A 6,257-nucleotide genomic window follows, 5' to 3' on the forward strand; every position below is an offset into this window, starting at 1 on the left:
TTTTTTTTTTAAAAAAAAAAAAAAAAAAAAAAAGCGTTACTTTAAAGGATGAGATTCAAGAAATAAAAAGAACGAAGACCATTTTTATATGTCTAATGTACTTTTTCAGTTGAAGAAGCTCTAATTTGGAGTGGTTTCTTTCTTTGTGACATGTATATATAGCATCCTCCCCAAGTTAGTGTAACAATATCAATAATTATGTTGACCATTTTTTTTGTTTTTTGAGTCAAGACAAAAGTATAGTTTTGTCTCTTTATTTTTATTTTTTCTTTTCTTTTTAGGGACTTTTTTGATAAAATCATTTTTCAGTGTTTAGTTACTTAAAAATATGTTCTAAAAATATTATAAATTATAAGAAAAAAGGACATCTATCATTTTTTAAGGAATCTAATATGAGTGAGTTATTTTTCTTTAAATAATATTTTAATTCTTCATTTTAATTATTTCAATCGGTACTTATGTATATTAAATGTTCAAAAACATCATAAAATCATTATTTCTCTGTTATATCTTTCACATTGTATTATTAATTACGAATGACATTTTTAAAATCATTAAAAAAAGGTAAAATATTTTTTTTTATTCTCTTATATCAAACACAACCTTAGTGATTTTTTAATAACATATATCTAATAAATAATATAAAACCTCAAAAAATCTGAATTTATAATTATTCTACTTGTTACCATTCATTGGTCCATTTACCAATATTCGAACATTTAAAATTACTTTTTCTAATTTTATTCTATATTCTTCTTTTTTATTCAATTGAAATTCTGATATATATATTTTTAGATATGGAGAAAATTCTATTGGGAGCATCACCCTCGAATGGACTTCGCATTGTATAATTTGTATTTAATCAGAGCTCCAATGCTAACTCTTAACACCGGATCAAGTGGGAAACCAAAAAATAAAATGAAAACTAAACAAAAAATGGAGAACAGTTGGATGAAAATAAGACCAAAATTAATGCAATTCAATCTTTAAAATGTTACATTTAAAACAACCCACACTATTCATGTTTAATACAGACAGAAAAAAAATTGTCAAATTTATCAGTTACACTTTTGTTTTAGTTTTGACTATCTTCACATTGGAATCCCATCGTCAAATGTCATTAATTTCAATGGCAAATAAAAATTAATGATATTGCCACATGTTTTTTTATTTTTAATAATTGTTTTATTTTTTTATTTATTTAAAGTCGAGTTAAAGTAAATATCATATTTTTAATTAATTATGTTTTTTCTAGTATGTGTGTGCAATCATACAAATATATTTGTACTTGTATTGTAAATTACATGTATTTGAAAAAATAATCAACTCATAAAGAAAAATTAATACGAAAGTTCTTTCACTTATAATGACATATATTTAATAAGGTTGTAATTAAGTCATTGTACTTTATTTTACTTATGGAAAAGGGTCATATTCACCCTTCGTCATACTTTTTTGAATAACAGCCACAAGTATACCTTGACTTGATTAAAATTCAATTTTTGATATTTTTCTGAATTACAATCATAAACAAAGCAGCCGAAATGACCGCTAAGGTGATCTTGTCAAAACGCCCTTTCAAGTATAACTTTTTGGTAAAACTTTTGCTTCTCAACAATCTTTTCTCTAGGATAAAAAGGTGATTCTTCTGAGATCTTGTAAAGCTACGGAGAGAAAGGTGAAGGCCATTGTCTCTGTATTATCATGTTTTGATGGCTAAATTAATGTGAAAGGATGGGTATTGAAATAGGGTTAATGGGTCTTTATTTTGGTTAGGTCGAATTTTACTAAATGGGTCGATAGAATACTAAATAGAAAATAAAATTTTAATTATAATAAAAATATATACACATGGAGCCATGTAAGCGCCATGTAGGCGTCACGTAGACTTATAAAAATGGTGCACAATACTTAACTGTACAAGGGCAAATATGTGCCTAAAGGTGGATGGTAAGGGCAAATATATCAAAAAAGTATGACGAAGGATAAATATGACCATTTTCTAAGAGTTTAAGGGCAAATATAACCCGTTTTCGTATTTTTTTTTTTGGGGGAGGGGGGTAATGTGGTTGGGGTAGAAAAAAAATTAAAAATAAAGTCTTAAATTTTTTTGTGGGGTTTGGGGGTAGTCAGGAGGGATTGGACGGAGTAAAAAAACACAAAAAATTTAAAATTTGAACTACTTTGTAAAAATTAAAATTTTGAAATTGTTAATTTTTTTTTTGGTTGGGGAAGGGGATAGTTGGGGGGTAGGGGGTAAAATATATTTATTTTTTTAAAAAGAAATTTTAATTATTATTTTTTTGAATGGGAGAGTTGGTGTAAGAAAAAAAATTGTAATTTGAGATTGGAGAAGAGTTTTGAAAAACATTTTTCCTAATTTCCGAAGGGAAGTCATTTTCCTAAATGTGAGGAAAATAAGTTGATTTGGAAAACATCTTTCAAAACATTTAAGCCAACCAAACATGAGAAATTGGAAAACAATTTTCAGAAAATGTTTTCCTTCATAATTAATCATCCCTCAACTATGACTCAAATCTAATGTACATCCTTATATTATCTAAGTGAGCAAAGGACATCCTTATACTATCCAAAAAATAACAAGAATCACCCTTCATTAATCTATTTTTGTCAAGAAACTGATTGAACCAATAATTTTGTATTTTTTTTTAATTTGGTCATGTCTTAGCCACGGTGAGAAGATCAAAGTTACCTAAAAAGAATAAGGATATGAATATGAAATGAATCTTTCATTCTCGAAATTTAGATTTTGTGTGTTCTTAGTTTTTATGTATTTTGCATCATCATGTAAATTGACTGGCAACAATACATAAGTCTTGAAATAATTATACAGTAGGTTCCGATGGTTAGAAAAATTATGTAAAAAATACATTTTAAAAATATTATGCCCAACAATTTAGAGATTTTATTTAATAAAATATTCAGTATGTATGTATGTTATATACAATGCAATTCACATTTTATACAATGTACAAAAATACTGGAAATTTAGGGAAATTACGTACATGTTTAGTTATGAAAATAAATTGCTTTATTTGAAATTTTTAAAAGTTGGAGTTCTATTTGACCATACTTTTTACAAAGAATATTTAGAATTTGAATATATTTTGTCGGAATATGATTTAAACCCTCAAATTTCTAAAAATTAGAAAAAATCACCCAACTCGACTAGCTTAACCATGTGTACATATATTCATTCGACTTGACATATTTTTTTTGTTGGTGGCGTGAGTTTCTTAAAAAAATAGAACAAAAGGATGAATCTTGCAACTTTTTGGATAGTGCAAGTCTTGAAATAATTATACAGTAGGTTCCGATGGTTAGAAAGATTATGTAAAAAATACATTTTAAAAATATTATGCCCAACTATTTAGAGATTTTATTTAATAAAATAGTCAGTATGTATGTACGTTATATACAATGCAATTCACATTTTATACAATGTACAAAAATGCTGGAAATTTAGGGAAATTACGTACATGTTTAGTTATGAAAATAAGAAAAAATAATTGTTTTATTTGAAATTTTTGAAGTTGGAGTTGTATTTGACCATACTTTTTAAAAAGAATATTTAGAATTTGAATATATTTTGTCTGAATATGATTTAAACCCTCAATTTCTAAAAATTAGAAAAATCACCCAACTCGACTAGCTTAACCATGTGTATGTATATTCATTCGACTTGACACATTTTTTTTGTTGGTGGCGTGAGTTTCTTAAAAAAATAGACAAAAGAATGAATCTTGCAACTTTTTGGATAGTGCAAGGATGATTTTAGATTTAAGTCATACTTTAGGAATGAATTTAGCCAAAAACTCTACCAAACACACCCTTAATGAAGAACTTGTAGAAGTGTTTAGTTTATGGAAGAGTATCTAACATGCATTATGGATGAATCATTTGATTAAGAGTTTGCTATGTGTCTCTTAGTTAAAATTAGGGCAAATTTGGGCTAAAATATTATGACACTAGTATATTTGCACCTTAAGTATAATGAAAGGGGTATTTATGTATCGAAAATATAACGAAGAATTTATTTAAACTATTTCTAATAGTATAGAGATTATAGCCGTCAAAATGGGTTTAGCCCATGGTGCTGGCCCAACCCAACCCATTTAAAACTAGGGCTTATAAGCCCAATCCATATAAGCCCTTGGCCCTTGAGGCTTGATCCAAGCTGGGTCGGGGTTGGCCCATGGGGCCAAAATTATTTATTTAAGGTATCTTACAATACTCTCTAATATATGATCTAATTATTTAAATGCACGTTATGTTGTAATAGTATGAATCTTACCAGATTTTGGTACGTCCAAATACATGTATCTCGGGATACGGACTCAAAATTAAGTTAGTTTTTTCTAGATACACTCTATCTAAGTGGATTCACATGTATATAGGATGCATAAACAAATTCCGCAACCCCGCTTCCCTCCGATCTCGCTTGCCACTCTCTTATCTCGCTCACGTATCTGAGATGCATCATAATAGATACATGTATATCTCATATCTAGTATCCTAATATTCTAATTACACTAGATCTTTTGCTAGTGTTATTGAAACAACACCATTATTAGTCATATTTGATTTGAAAATCTTCTCATTTTCTTGATGTTGTAGAATTTTAATTTTGAAAAGAAAACAAATGATAAAAAAAGAAGGGCAAGCCCGCCCCAGTCCTCGATCCTTCTAGGGTTGGATTGGGTTGTGTTGAGCATTTTCAGGCCCTTCCAAATGAAGAGCCGGCCTACCCTAGCCCTTCAAATTTCTTGGCCCGCGAGGCTTGAATCGGGTGGAGTTGAGCTGACCCTTTTTGACCACTCTGTCAGAGATAGACTTAACCTTTTTCCGTAAAATATTTCTAGCTAATAGCGTTTTCTTTATAGATGTGTGTGTGCTAGTGTATATATTAGTATTTTAAATCTCACAAATATGTATTTGAAAGAATGTTCGTCTTGTGAATGGAAAAATAATACTCCCTTCGTTTCTAAAATAATGACATAGTTTGACATGTACCAAAATGACAGTTTAGAAAAGTAAAAAAAAACTTTTCAATTTTGTGGTCCTAAATAAAATTTGTGTCAAATATATTAAAATACCCTTTAATCTCGTTGTCTTAAACATGCCACACAGAAAGATGAAATTTAAGTTTTGCCAAAAAGAAAAGGAAACATTCTTTTTTAAACAGACTAAAAAGGGAAGCAGGTCATTCTTTTCAAAATGAAGTAAAAAAAAGGATCCTTGGATGAAAATCAAATGCTACACTTGTGCATGTGCAAACATGAATGTATTTTTTTTTTCCAAAGAGAGCAAACATGAATGTATTTTTTTTAGTTCCCTTTCACATATGTGCATGTGCATATATTATTACTTCTATTGCTCGATAATGTACTCGAGAGAATGGTTTACCCATAAATGAAAAATATGACAATAAGGAGGATCCTTAATTTCTTGAGTTTGAAGTGAATCTTGCAATTATTGGTAAATGTAATGACCCTTATGGTTGTTTTGTGTTTTTGTTATGTTTTTTTTTCTATTTTATCCCTTTTTACAGCTTATGTATGTCATTTTTATATATAGGGATGAGTGACGTGATTTTTGAAGTGATCAAACAAATTTTGATGAGAATTTTAGTTTTGAAAATTGTAAATTTGACCAAAATTAACATTCCAAATAAATGCTCTCGAAATTGAATTTTGACTGTTCTGTTAGGTCCAAAAAGGAAATTTTGAATTATTTGGATAGGTTTTACGGATCAGAAAGTGTTTGGGAGTGATTTAAAATGTGAGTTTGACAGGCTTCTCCCAAGACAAGGACTAAGGGATTCTTCATTGGTTGAAAATTTTGAGTTTAAGAAACTTAAGATTGACCACGGTTAATATTCCATCTAGACGATCTAGAATTGGTGAGTTGGCGGTTCCAGCATATCCTAAGTGTGGTTTTTAGTCAATATACACATTTTATGTTTCCTTGGAGTCTTGAACAAATCTCGAGGATTCAATTAGAGCTTGACTGAATGTAGTAGTTTTTGTCAATTAATGTATATGGTGCTGCTCACGATTGTGAAGTATAATCTTCTGAAGAATCTCACAAGTGCAAGATCTTTGTTCGCATATATAATGTTTGATTTTTTTAAACCTAAGTCTAGAGCGTTTCTCGCAATTATAATGTTGTATTCACAATTGCGGGATCAGAGTAGTGTCTCTGAGGGGGGGGGGGGGGATGGGGGGGTTGCAATG

At 29.3% G+C, this 6,257-nt stretch overlaps 1 protein-coding gene across 1 annotated transcript in view; it reads right to left on the bottom strand.

The window, feature by feature from the left end:
• The window catches only part of LOC107063474 (two-component response regulator ORR24-like), a 14,729-nt gene that overhangs the window by 4,427 nt on the left and 4,045 nt on the right, over nt 1–6,257 (bottom strand). The window lies entirely within an intron of this gene.

Source organism: Solanum tuberosum, unplaced genomic scaffold (genome assembly GCF_000226075.1).
Source record: "Solanum tuberosum cultivar DM 1-3 516 R44 unplaced genomic scaffold, SolTub_3.0 scf00358, whole genome shotgun sequence".
Lineage (NCBI taxonomy): Eukaryota > Viridiplantae > Streptophyta > Magnoliopsida > Solanales > Solanaceae > Solanum > Solanum tuberosum.